Here is a 15,276-nt window from a genome sequence, read left to right as displayed (position 1 = left end):
TTCTGAATTCATCCACACCTCTATTTCTCTCTCTTTCTCTAATTCTCCCTTCTCCCTACTTCTTTTTTTTCTCCCTTTCCTCCCTCAGTGGTTTTCTTTATTCTTCTTGCCACCATCTTCATCATCTCCACCCCCATTAGCTCCCTTTCCTCTGCTTCTCTCTTTTGCCCCTCTCTCCCCGCATTTCCTCTCCCTTACTCCCTCCCCATGTTCACTCGTAAGACCAAGAGCTAAAATAAAAAGTCAAAACAACCCACAGTGTCTCAAATGACCTGGAGCGCCTCATCCTTACACATAAGCCCTCACCATAAACCTGGACCTGGTTCCTTACAGCTGCCCAATTAAAGCACCAAGGGAGGTTTTGTCTGGAGATGGTTTTATAGTGTTTGCTAAAGGGGGTAGTTGTGTTTTGTCTCCATGCCAAAATGAAGCAAACCTTTTTGGAACAGGAAGTTCAAAATAAAAATCCCAGCCAGCCCCTCTTAGTATTGTTCTGCATGCCAGCAACTTGATGCTTTTTCAGTGTGGGAGGAGAGAAACTACAAATGCCACCCTCCATACTGGCGCAGGCTTCCTCCTGGCCAGCGTACTCAGCAAGGTAAGGGCAGCTTTGAACAGGAGACAGCAAAACAATAGGAAAACTAGGCTTGGAGGCTTCGACCCAGACACAGAGGCTAAAAATGACTTCTACCCACACAGGTAGTGTTATTCAGCATAAAGGGGACGGGAGGGAGCTGAAGGCTTTGTAAAGAGATGGCTTAGAAAAGGGGGAGGAGTGAGCTAGGGAAAATTTTTATCTATTTCTGAAGCCCACAGCCTTAGGAGCCACCTAGGCAAAAAAAAAAAAAAAAAAAAAAGAAAAAAAAGAGAGAGAAAGAGAGATGTTCTTAGCATTTGCAATTTCATTTCAGAAAACAGAATTAAATCCCGGGTTTGGCAGAGCGTAAGATTAGCTAGTCCCACCCCTTATCTTTTCAGATAAGGTGACTGAGGTCCAACAACTGCAGGTTCAATGCCCAGGTCACCTCTATTGAAAGAAGAGGAGAATAGCACACTTCAAATCCGCCCTCAGCCTTCTACAACCTCCCACATCTGCTTTGCAAACAGATGAGCAATATCGCCTGGTCCTTGGAATTTTCATCAAAAGGGACTTGAAACTCAGCCCCACAGATGTTTGGGGCCCCAAGTGGCAGTAGCAGTCCATGCCACTAAGGGCAGAGCACACATATGCATGCTTTGAAGAATCTGAATTCTCTTTCATAAACTTGGCAAGAGGATAAGGATATCTGTCCCTCCATTTCATTGCATCATTTACCTCCAAATATTATACTCTCAGACTACGTTCTCTAATTCTCATCCTCATATGGGTAACTGCTGGGAGATTTTTCCCCCCAATATTTTATTAACTTCCATCTCCACCATTTCCTGGTGTCTTGGGTTTCCTCTGAGTGGAAGCACAGGTTGAAACAAGGTTTCTGGTGCACACAATATACTATGGGAGAACTCTCAGGGAAAGGGAGGAGGGAGTAGGATAAGGCAAAGGAAGGAGCTAAGCAAAGCTATGGTCTCAGAGTCTAGACTTGACTCAATCCACAGAGGGCTCTGAAGATAAATTACAATGCAAAGTATTCCTCACCTTTAGGTGCAACCTTTGTGCCCCCATAGGAGTTCATTATTGTCTGTAGGCTTCCCCAGAGCAGGGCATGTGCAACTTCCAGGACCAAGCATCTGAGGACAGTTCTCTGGAGAATGGATGCATCTGTGAGCCTTCAGCAGCCCACACTTGCAGCAGCTGGGGGATGGGTACTTCAGCATAATAAATGGTACTGAACAAGGTACCAACCACATCCACTACAGCTACCAGACTGGACTTAGAAATCTTCATATGGTTTTTGATGCATCCTCCCTCACAATACCTTCTCCTGGACCCCTAAGTCAAGCAGGATCAGAAGTGACAGGGTGCTATTCCTTTCTGTCTACTACCCAATGCCAGACCCAGTAGGTCTTGTCTTTATCTCTAGGGCCCACTTCCTAGTGTAGATTTCATCACCTCTTACCTGGACAGCTCATCAGCTTCTTCACGAGGCTCTCTGCTTCTAGTCTCAACATCTCTAACCCATTCTCCTGCCAGCTACCAGAGAAAACTGGGTAATTAAATCTAAACTTCCTGCATTAAACCTTTCAATAGCATCCCATTGTCCTCCGAATAAAGCTCAAATTCCTTAACATAGCAAACAAGATTCCCCAAGGCTTGGCCCTTGCCTACCACTCTGGCCAAATCACATGCTTCACCCCCTCATACTTTATTCTCCAGCTTGCTTGCTTTTTTTTTCTTTTTCATCCCTTCTTTCTTTCTTCTTTCTCCTTCCTTCCTTCCTTTCTTCTCCAATCCAAGCATGCTCTACCGTTTTACATCTCTGTGCCTTTACACAGTGCTTTCACTACCTGGAATACTCTTTTTTTTTTTTTTTTTTTAAAGGAGTTTTGCTCTTGCTGCCCAGGCTGGTGCAATGGTGATATCTCAGTTCACCACAACCTCCACTTCCTGGGTTCAAGCAATTCTCCTGCCTCAGCCTCCCGAGTAACTGGGATTACAGGCATGCACCACCAGGCCTGGCTAATTTTGTATTTTTAGTAGAGACGGGGTTCCTCCACGTTAGTCGGTCTGGTCTCAAACTCCCGACCTCAGGTGATCTGCCCACCTCAGCCTCCCGAAGTGCTGGGATTACAGGCGTGAGCCACCGTGCCTGGCCTGGAATACTCTTATCCCCATATCTACCTGATTATCACGTGTTCATTTTTCTAGATTGAGTTTAAAGGTTTCCTCTTGACTTGAAAATGGCTGAGAGTAGATTTTTAAGAATTCTCACCATATACACAAAAAAGACAAGTATGTGAAGTAATGCATATGTTAATTAGCTTAATTTATCCATTCCACAATATATACATATATCAAAGCCTCATGTTGTATACTATACATATATACAACTTTTATTTGTCAATAAAAAATAAATGCCTGATGCCTTTTCTGACCTCACAGCTATCACTTCACCTTGTACGAGTCTCTACATTACAATTTCCACATTTTGTAGAAGTTTTATTTTTTAAGTTAGTATCTCCCACTGGATCATGAGTTTTCTAAGGGTTTGACCCACGCCTTATCTATATTAATATCCCCATCTACTTTAATGCCTAACCTATAGTAGGCAACCACGGATCTTCCTTGAAAAAATGGACAACTCTATTCAAGGACCTGAGTGTTATTTCATCACCAGTCCTAAAGAGTTAGGAAATAAGTTTCCCAGGTGGTTAGCATCCCTTTCAAAGATACTCAACGACTGAGCGGTTTTCTTATTTCATACTAATCATGCTATCTATAAGCATTTCTATCTCTAAGTCATTGCTTAAATGGCCCAAGGCCTTGAAACATTATTTTTTCCCCTCTATGACATTATTGGGTCATAGTCTACCCATTATCCTACCAGAAGGGTCTTCTACCAAATATTATATTGGCAATTTTATTTTCCTTCTTTAGACAGAGAAAATTCAAGTTGTACCACAAGCTTGGTACAAAAAGCAGATCTCTTTTTAATCACTGGAATAATGTCCCTTTGAATGGTAAGTGCAGAGTGAGTAGTCTTGGTTTTTCCATAAGAAGGAGAACCACCAAGCTGTTTTCTTTTGGTAGTTGTGGTAAATATTATCAGTGTTCCCCAAAACCCACTTTTCCTCCACTTCCTGAGGACCTGAAAGATCATGCTTCACAGGCCCTTCTAGTTTTCTGGGCCATATGACTAGATCTGGCTAGTGAAAGGAAAGCAGAGATGAAGCGCATCACTTCAGAGCTGAAGCAGGAGAAGGCCTGTGTAAAACTATTACTCCTCTCTCTTCTCCTGCTCCAACAATCCTGGAGGAGGCCTCTTGCTGAAAACAGTCTGATGTTCTCAGTGGCTGCCAGCAGGACAGCTGCCCTAGGGAATCACCTGGACCTGCTGAAGACTTTGCAAGGAAGGTAAGTAAAGTTCTCTTGTATTAAGTCACTGAGACTTTGGGATTGTTTGTTCCTGTAGCCTGTCCCTTCCTGACAAACAAGAGATTTGAAAAAAAAACCACCCCACTACCTGTGTAGACAAGGGTAACTTTGAGTCATAAAGAGGTTAACCCCAGCAGTGGTCTTGATCCAGTGCTCCCAAGCTGACTGTGTCCTGATGAATATATCTGTGTATAAGATAAAGAAGCCCAATCCAGAGAGTCACAGATTTGGGCACCTAAGGCTGTTTTACATTCTTACTCAAGCTTGGCGTAGAAGAAGTGAGGTTTTTTTTTGTTTTTTGTTTTTGTTTTTTTACGTGAAGGATCACTGGTATCTCTGCTGAAAGCTGAACTAGCCAAAACTCACAGCAGGAGTGACCAGTCATCTACTGGAGTAGGCAGGATGAGTATGAGTAGTGTAGCCAATTCACATCAACATTCTTGAGTTTACATGAGGACAGCCAAGCTTCCCCAATACAAAGCTATGCTCCTTATTTTGTTTCAATCCTCGAAAGACTAAAAAATCCAAATCATTTCCATCCTTGGCAGGCTGACAACAACTGTCTTCACCATGTTCCTGCTGACCCCTTGCACATTGTTGTCAGGCCTTTGAAGGTCCTGAAATGAACCAGACTCCAAAGTCCACCAAAGGGCAGCCCAGTCTCTAAAGAATTGCAGGAGAAAAGCTAGTCTTCAAGGGGTTGGAAAGTCCCAGATCATGCCCTGCCTCTCCACAATGTGGGAGAATAATAGCTCTTAGTCCGTTCAGGAGTAGATTAACTCTGGAACCTGTGATTTAGTCAAAAAAACATTTACTGAATGCCTATTGTATGTAGATAGTATTCTCGATATTGAGAATTTAGCATTGACCAAAGACATAATCCCTGACATCATGAAACTTATTTTCTAGGGTTGGGGAGACACATAAAATAAACAGATGAACAAATTGTGAATATCAGTTAATGTCAGATTGTGCCAAGTATCATAAAGACCGTAAAATGGTGGTGTCAAAAACAGGTAGTTGAGTTAGGTATGACTGCTTGGATTGAGTGGTCAGGAAAGGCCTCTCAGAGTAACTTTGGAACTGAGCCTAAATTACAATAGTAATAGCTAACATTGATTGAGGCCTTTCTTTGTGCCAAGAAATGTTCAAAGCATTTTACATGTATGGATATTCTTAATCCTCTCAATAACTCCATGAAATTAGTACTATAATCTCCATTTTACTGATGAAGAAACTGAGGCAGAGAAGGGCTTGGTTTGTAACCTAACCTCACACAGCTAGGAAAAGGGGGAGGCAGCCTTCTAACCCAAGCAGCCAGGCTCTAGCATCTGCTCTTAACTGTTATACTACACTGTCTCTTAACAAACGCCATAAAAAATAGAAGTATGTTCTGGCCAGGCATGGTGGTTCCCAGCACTTTGGGAGGTTGAGGTGGGTAGATCACCTGAGCTCAGGAGTTCAAGACCAGCCAGGGCAACATGGCAAAACCCTGTCTCTACAAAAAATTAGCCAGGCGTGGTGGTGTGCACCTGTGGGTCCCAGCTACTTGGGAGGCTGAGGTGGGAGGATCACTTGAGCTCAGGAGGTCAAGTGTGCAGTAAGCCAAGATTGTGCCACTGCACTTTAGCTGGGTGACAGAGGGAGATCCTGTCTCAAATACATATATATATATAAACATATATTATATACATATATGTCCATGTTGGTCAGACTGGTCTCAAACTCCCGACCTCAGGTGATCTGCCTGCCTCGGCCTCCCAAAGTTCTGGGATTACAGGCGTGAGTCACCACACCCAGCCTGGAATATATATATATTCTGAGATTTCAGTAAAAACTCCAGGGCCAAGGTTAGAGCAAATAAAAACTTCCTGTTTGCAAAGCAGACTTCTGGCCCCCAATAGTCTCTACTGGGACTACTCAGTTATTTCTAATTCTGGTCTAACCCAAAACAACTGCTAAAATCAGGATAATTTCCAAGTCTGCTCCCTATGGTGCCCAATAACCTCCAACAAAATATTGCACAAAGAAGATGTTGCATATTTTACATGATCTTGATATCAAGCCCAACATAATTGCTCTCTGAAATATTAAAACTCTGCTATGGCTCCCACAACCATCCGGGACCTTATAAAATCTAATTTCATCTAGGCAAAGCTTCTTGCAAGATAAACACAAGCCTATTCAAGGAAGTCTTAATTCAATGGTATTCAAAATATGCCAGCAGCTGATCAAGACAGACCTACAGGTTTGATAGAGGCTTGATGTTTTGAGCCATGTCCATTCAATAGATAATTTATTAAGTAATCCTCAGTGTGCAAAAACTGTGCTGGACAAAGTGGAGGTACACAAATTAGAATATTAATGATAATATTTAGGATCTCTACTTTAAATATTACAACTGTAGCAACTTTTGGTGCCCTTCTTGGCATAGTACTTTTCCCCAAATTCTAAAGAAGTGATAGAATTTTGGAGCTGGAAAATGAAGGAAAGGCTGGCATATGCCCTGAATCTCTGATCAGGGAAAAAGCTCAAGACTATTAAAGTGTTCAGCAATTTTGAAAAAGTATTTTTCTCTCCATTTTGGCAAAACACAAGCATTTCAAGGACTGACAGGATATAAAATGCAAAGTAAAAGGAAAACTACAATAAAGTTTATGCCCCATTATCCAAATGCAGGGCTGTAGGAGGGCTGAAAGCAAGGCTTCCTCCTCTGCAGGCTGAGGCCTAGCCAAGTGCTGAACACCACAGGTGTGCCTGGGCATGCACAGGTGAGAAGAATAAAACACTATCACCGGGACATGATAAAGGTTCCAGTACAGGCTGGGCATCTGTTGGGGATGTGGGTAGAGATTTCTAGTGATTTCTCAGTCTCAAAGCAGGTGGGTCATATCCAGAAAGCAGGCCAAATGTGAAAGTAGGTCATATCAATGAGAGTCCAGATTCTTTTGACCTGTGGTTCTCAAACTCACATCTGCATCAGAATCACATGGAGGGCTTGTTCAAACACAGATTTCTCTCCATCCCCAAAGTTTTTGACTAAGTCGGTCTGGTGAAGCCTAAGAATTTGGATCTTTAATATATCCCAGATGATGCCAATGCTCCTGGTTCAGGAACCACACTTTGAGAGCCACTACTTAGTGAAACAGGATGGGAAGGCAGAGGAAAGGGGATTTTCAGAGGTACATCAACTTTTGGAGTCAGAGAGAAGCAGCGGGGAGCAAAGAACTGGGAGCTCCATCCTTGATGAGTTGTCCAGAATGGCCTCTGCATGGGACTTCCCACCAAAGGCACCTCTCTCGGGGAAGGAAGGAAGTCGTGCTTAGAGTATAGGCTGTGTGCAGTCACTATTGCCAAGGACCTCCATAAGAGTCATTTTACTTAATCCTACAACAACCCTGTGAGCTGAGTATCATGTTCCCATTCCAGATGTGGAAAATAAAGCCCTGAGAGGTAGACAGATAAATCAGAATTCAAATACAGAAAGACAGGCTCTTTTCTGCAGCACATTTAGCATTCAGGCACTGTCTTTTGTGACATTTCAAACAGATACATTAATAAAGTACTAAGGAATATTACCAAGGTAGTCACCATGCTTAGTAAACAAGGCCCTATCTGGTAGGCAGGCTTGTTTGTTCATAGATTTAGGAGGCTGCTGATGTCTTTAGGACTATCAAAATGTTGCTTTACTGGGTCCCTGAGAGGCTGCTGTCAAAAAGCCTAAGGATGGAGATACCCAAAAATCTTCAGCTCACCCATGAAGACGCTGCCACCACAATCACCACCACATTCACCTTTACTTTCATTTTCAGTGTCACCTCCAGGACCACTACAGGATGCACCATCCATTAAAGCTAATAAGTAACAACTGGTAGCTGTTACTTCTACAACACTAAACCAACACACACACACACACACACACACACACACACACACACTCCTCACATAATAAAGCCCTGGCCTAAGTTTTTGTGACACAGCCCCACCCCCCACCCCCTGCTTTCTATCTATTTATGAACCCTGGGAAAGTTCCACTCAAGTGACTCCTCCCCTGACCACTGCAGGATGATAAATGATGTGGTCCATTTGAGTACCTATAACCCATTTTCTTCCTTTCAAGCTGTTCAAATATGTACTGCCTTACAAGTTTGCTTAAAGCCAAACACCGTGTGTGGCAGAAGATACACTATTGAGTGAAATGACCAAGACACACCACAAATTTTCCATGGGACAAGGGGAGATAGGCTCCAGAGACCATTGGGGTTCCATTGAGCTCCCCTCTCTTCTCTTGTCCCTGATACACCATTTTCAGGGGCCTTGGCCCCACCTGTGGAGTGCAACAAAGACAAGAAGCCCTGAGGATGGAATTCTGATGCTGAAGAGGTTTGTGGAATCCCATTTCAATTAGAAACATTTCGCAGTTTTGCTAAAACTGGAAGCTGTCACTGAGAATTATCCATACCCTTGTGTTCTTTGAGCAATCTAAGCTTGTGGTAAGTATTCCTCTAATCATGATTGGCAGGACCCCAGGTAGCAGGAAAATCCTGAGACTGGCTCTGTTATAATGACCCAAATGAGGTGGCATCATAAGTGGGCAAAGGAGGAAAGGCCAGGATTTTGGGGAGTGTTTATATCTCACTCCACCCTTTTCCAAGGATATATATGAACATATTTTGACCCATTGTCTTTTGTTAAACAAATATGTCATAACTTTTGGAAGGCAAATTGACAGTGAGAATCTAAAATCTTAAAAATGTTTATAGCTTGGGATCCAGTAATTCCACTCCTGGGAATTTAGCCTGAAGAAATAATTATAGTGCATGAAAAAGCTTTATGTACAAAGGTATTTATCATAACAATGAATCAGTTGAAACAAAATATATGTCCAACCCTTGTAAAAAGTAAAAGTCTGATACTCCAAGTTTTCAGTTGATCTTTGTTGGGAAGGAATCCCTGAACCTGTATATCTAAAATACAAATATGGAAATCAAGGCACATCTATGCTTTGAAGTGTATAGCCAGTAAAAGTGTTTTCAAAGTGTAATAACATAAAACATGCTTAACTTTATATATGTTGAGAAGCAGGTCATTTTCCTGGAATGTTTAGAAGCTGCCATATTCTCAAACAGTAATTATTTTGAAATCTCCTAGTGTTGTGAATCTCAGAAAAAATGGTAGAAACTGTATATAAAGCTGTGAAGGCAGCTGTGCATAAAGATAATAGATTGAAAACATCTGATTTTTCTTCTTTTCAAAAACTCTATTAAAGCTATAGTGGGTTTTTTTAAAAACATAATTCCACTAGGATAAAAAGAACAGGGTAGAAGATAACAAAATGTTGAAAATTGCAAAGCTAGTGGAAGATGGACAAGGGGCAATTGATCTTACAAACTAGAAATCTGAATTTTAAAATGGCAGTAGAGAATCCAAGGCCAACCGAAGTAAGACAGCAGAATCCTCAAAAAGCTTAGGTACTGTGAGCAGCAAGAACAGGTTGAGAATCCCTAATCCAAAATTTCAAATGCCCCAAAATCCAAAACTCTTTAAGCACTGACTCCAGGTTAACCTGGACACATTATTTTTTTCACTATATTAATGGTGTGTCATATTTTTATTGTTAATTATTTCTGTGTGAATAAATATAAGAAAATAATTCCTGATAAGCAGCACACAAATATAGAGTCAGGAGTGATGGCGATGCCAAACAACTACAGATTATCCCCATGAGTGGCTGACATGACACCTTCCTTTTCTGATCCTTCAATTTATACAAACTTTGTTTCATGCACAAAATTATTTAAAATAGTGTATACAATTACCTTTGGGCTATGTGTATAAGGTGTATATGAAACATAAATGAATTTTGTGTTTAGACTTGAGTCCCATCCCCAATATATCTCATTGTGTAATATGCAAATATTCCAAAATCTGAGAAATTCCAAAATCAACACTTCTGGTCCCAATGATTTTGGATAAGGAATACTCAACATGTATCTCTGGAAATGAGATGAGAGAAAGAGGAGCCAAATTTAAAAGGATGGATGAAAACTATTCAAGAAGCAGGTAGATCTCCAGGTCCCGTCCTCATTCCACACTGCAGAATGACTTCCCACCTGGAAAGTCTAGAAGTTTCTTTCTGAGAAGCTTAGGCAGAAAGTCCCTGGCCTGGCACAGATAAGGGTGAGGAGTCATCCAAAAGCAGTGGAGTTAGATAAAGCTATACATGCTGAATGCAGAGGCTAGCCCCCTCCCCTGTCTCAGCTCTCAGCCATGCCTTTACCCTTGGCCCAGCCAGGGAGGCACGACCTGAAGATACTGACATTAGGGGTCCCACACTCAGACTACCCTACAGTGATGCTCGCCACCTTCCAGCCAACTCATTTGCTCGAGGTTTCCAAGATTTTAGTCCACGTACCTTATACATGAGTATAAACCAAGGATCACCAGCCTTCTAAGGAAACAATCCCTAACACAAAAGTATGAGAATCAAAACAAATTTTCTTAAAAAGGCAACTCAGAGCAAGTAAAATCTCTGCAAGAATGAAAACTTCCAGGAGATATGCATTGTACATCACCTCAAAGAAATAAAATGCATCTATAAAACAAGAACAGGATACTAAAGAAAAGGAACATCTGAGAACAAACAAGAGATCATATACATAAAAACACACAAGCAAAAATTTAAAACACCACTGAAGAGTTGAAATATAAAGTTGAGCAAACATCCCCCAAAATAGATCAAAAGTAGAGACAGAAAAATAGAAAGAAAATATAGGAAAATTAGAGAATGAGTCCAGGAAAACCAATAACCAAATGGAAAGGAGAAAGGGAGGGAGAAAAAAACAATGAAGAAAGGAGAGAGAAGAAGAAAGAAAGAAAAAAAATTAGATAAAGAATTATTAATAGAATTATTTAAGAAAAAATTCCATAAACAAGGGATATCATTTTCCAAATTTTAAGGGACTACCAAGTGTCCTGCATTTCACTGTGAAAGTTCAGAAGACTCAACAGAGAGAAGGTTTTATGGGCTGCCAGAGAGAAGGCAAAAACAAGTCACATGCAAAGGATCAGGAATAAGGATGGCTTTAAATTTCCCAACAGTATAATGGAAGCAGGAAAACCATAGATCAATGCCTTCAAAATTCAGAGGGAAAGTTATTTCAAATTTCTAGTTCCAACCACATTTTCAATCAAATAGGAAGGTAGAATGAAGACTTTTTCCCCTTGGGGGAAAAAAAAAATGGCCACAAATGACCAGTGGTTGCTTGCTGGCATAGACAGCTTATTTGAGCCCTTAATTTCAGTAGGCTTTGCAAAGCTTGTAAAGGGATTGCCTGAACCATAAAAAAAGGGCACCACAAAAAGAGATGAAAAATCCAGAAACATAAAAAGGAGCGGCAAGGAGCAAACTTGGCAGAGTTCATCGTTTTCCCCAGGACTTCCTTGCTTTTTTTAACCCATGATTCTGGTTTGGGCCTTACTCTAAATTCCAGAAGCTTAATAAATACACCCTTCCTATTTGATGTAGAGGTCACAGTCCATACACACCTACATTCTATTTATGTCACAGTCCATACACACCACAGTCCATACAAGCCCAACATTCTATTGTTATAAACATTATAATCCGCTCTAGCCAGTTTAGGCATAAACTATTTTATCAAAAGATACCATGTAGACACAGATGTAGAGCAACCAGAACATTCATTCAAATCTATCGTACAGTTTCTAGCTAGCAAGGCATGACCTAGTGTTTCAGGCTGTGTTCTCCAGAAGCAGATGCTGAAATGGAGTTTGGTATACAAGATATTCATTAAATGTCACACTGTGGAAGGCGAGGGTTGTGGGGCATAAAGGACTGAGCTGAGGGAGAAGGTGGGATATAGTACAGATGCAAGAAAGCCTTGGCCAGCCCCACAGTTGCTCTGGAGTAACTGTGGTGTGCTGCAGTTGTTCCCCCACTACATCGGCCTGTAAAGGCTAGGTCTTAATAACCCCACCTCAGTCAGTCACTGATGTGGGCTACCCCAGAGAGGGCATTCCCTCAGGTGAGGCAGCTCGCTGCAGCTAAGGCAGACCCCGAAGGACCTGAAAGCTGGGGCAACAAGTCCTTCCTTGAAGGGGATTCTGGATGGTTCCTGTCTGTGTTCACCACACCTAGAAATTCTACCCCTACCAATAAACCCAACAGAAATGTGTATGTGCATTTTCTAAAAGAAATGTACGCAATGTTCAGAGCAGCACTATCAACAGTCACTCCAAGTCAACTACCAGACGCCCATCAACGCTAGAACAGATAAATAATTTGTGATATACCCATACAATGGAGTGCTATACAGCAATGAGAACAAATTAGAACTATGTGCAACCATATGGATGAATCTTACAAAGATCATTAAGCAAAAGGAGCCAGGCCAGAAAGAACATATATGGTTCCCTTTATATATAGTTCAAAAACAGTCAAAACCAATCTAGGCTGTTAGATGGTGGAATAGTGATTCCCCTTGTGCAGGTAGTGACCAGAATGAAACACAACTCAAGGGCCTCCTGGGTTTCCCTTTCTTAATCTGGACACTGGTTACACAGTGTGTTCTCTTTGAGAAAAATCATTGAGCTGCACATTTATGATAGCTGAAACTATCTCTAAATATCAGTAAAAAATTTTAAACATTAAGTGGCTCACAAAAAAATAAGATACTAAGTTCACAAAATCTCTGGTGGTGAAGGGGCCAGGAACAAAGTGACCAGCGCTATTGTAGTGGGTGAAAATATCCAAGCAGACCACAGAATCGTTTAATGAAAACCTGTCTACAGCTGAGTGCTCCTCCACACCCAGGACAGTGGAGACTGGATACCAGTTTCTCCACCAAAGCTGGCCCAAAAGAATCAGCAGCCTCTGCCACAGGTTTTACCAGATCAAATCTGCCTGGCATGACTAGTGCCTCACATTGTTCTTATCTGCCTCCAAGCTCACTGCAGGCCCAACAGCCCGGCTGAATTCCAGTCACGTGAAAATCATAGAGGAAAGGGAGTTGGGAAAACGTAGTTTTTAGTCTTCAAAAGCCGGGGAATGGGTGCTGATGAGCTAGTCTACATTACTAGCTACAAATAGTGCCTTTACTACAATGATAATATCATATCTTTTGAACTAGACCCCACATGTAATAATAATTTTTTAATCTCTATTGCCTGTATATCACCAGGCAAAATTCAACTTCAAATTCCACCTCTCTCATAGAAAATATAATTGACTTTCAGCAAAATCAATCATGGACATGAAAGATTTCTGAGTACACTTAAAATTCCCAGGAAGTTTTCTCTGATTTCCACCTACTAAGAAAATTAGCACCCATTGGTAAAATAGGGATAGGCTTTTCTGACTCCTCATACTTTTTCCCACTGCCTTTGCATTTCCTCCACATTGAAGAGTCCCAGAAAATGCAAAAGTATTCCTAGCTGAAAGGAAATACGTCACTTCCTGCAAATTTGGAGGACTTAGCTGATATGACTGTGAAATACAAGTGCTGTATAGATGGAGTATCAGATGTTTACTTCAACAGGTGGCAAATGATCCTTGTAGAATCAGTAAATCTAGGAGAAGAGGAGTTTGGCTATGGCAGAGAACAACCAGTAACTGGAAGTTCATGACAGACTTCAGCTGCTTTCTTTTCCAGCCCTGCTCAGCCCCAAGACACCCAACCTGGTTCTGCCTAAATCGTAGCCCATCTGTACGAGGCCATAAGGTGCATGAGCAGCCCCAGCCACACCATTCAGTGGGGATCTGGATTTAATCACATTGCCAAAGGCCTAAAATCTGATGAGCCAGGGCCAAGCCAAGGATATTCAAATCATCACAGAGCCATATTTTCCTCTGCCTGTGCCATTCTTGCCCTAAAGACAGGCATGGATGTCTGATCCCATTTGGACACTCCTGCTAGAGCCCCAACCCTTTTGGCTTAGCTACATCCCAGCCCCTGCTCACCCTCAGCTACTTTCCAGGGTTTTCTCGTAGCTGCTGGTTAGTGATACCATATTAGTTCCCAGTCACATCTTAAATATCATCTGCCTGTTATTGTGTCTTGCTGACAAACTGAATCAGCCAGGCCAATGCCACTGCTTTGAAAACACACTGAGATGCAATCCTTTAGCTTGATCAGACAAACCTGTGATTTGTCTTCCTTCTTTTTCCCCATGAACCCATGAAACAGAGGTCTCAGCAGTCATCTTGAGCACTCCACTTGACTATGACAATAGAGTCATTCAGCCTCTCAATGGCCTTGCAGGGTCACATCTGACAGGAATGGATGAGATATGGAGTCAGCACATGACAGACCTTCATGTAGGTTCTTTCCTCATGTTGAATAGCAGTAGCAGTAATAGCTCCTATTTATACATAGTTCTGTGTAAGGCATTGGGCTATACGTGTCACAGAAATCAATCCACCCATCCTCACGGCAACCCTTGCTTGGTCAATATGATTACCTCCATTTTATAGATGAGAAACATGATCAGAGAGGCCAAATCACACGCACAAAGTCACAAAGGAAGTTGGAAGCATTTTTGTGAAAACAACAATATCCTGCACCCTATGTTCACATCCCTTGGATGAATATATAACACCCAGGAGATATCTATTCTATAGGAAGTTGACAGGATTTCCACACTAAGGCCTGCAAAGTCACTGGGTTAGGGGTGCTCCCCAGGAAGAAGGCTCATTTCTCCCCATACCCATTTCCTAAGAAATAGATGGGTCCTCACACAGGAAATAGAAACCCCAGAGACAAGCTAGAGAAAAACAGAGGCTTTCATTCTCTAGCCGTTTTCTCTTGGACCTAGATTGGATCATTCAGTAGAGTGTGGATGAAATAGGCTGGCTTCTTCACCACTGCTCTACATGGGAGCACTGCCTTCCTTCCCACCCCATTGTGCCTTTTTGCCTACAACAATCTCTATTTCATCCACCTATGAAAAATTACTTCTTTTGAGAAGCCTGATCTTCCATCTCCCTTGGCCCAGTAAGAATTAATCATTTTTTTTCTTTGTGCTCTCTCAACACAATGCTGTATTATAAGCAAGTGTTTACAAAAAGGTAGTATCATATTGTGGGAAAAGCTTTGAAACAGGAGTTCTATGACCTGGATTCTGGGGCTGTCATTTACTAGCTCTGTGATCTTAAACAAGGCTCTTGTCCTCATCTGTAAAATGCAGATAACACTGCTTCATCTGCTTTGCAAACAGGGCTA

Source organism: Gorilla gorilla, chromosome 2, assembly GCF_029281585.2.
Source record: "Gorilla gorilla gorilla isolate KB3781 chromosome 2, NHGRI_mGorGor1-v2.1_pri, whole genome shotgun sequence".
Classification (NCBI taxonomy): domain Eukaryota; kingdom Metazoa; phylum Chordata; class Mammalia; order Primates; family Hominidae; genus Gorilla; species Gorilla gorilla.
This window is presented reverse-complemented; position numbering follows the sequence as displayed.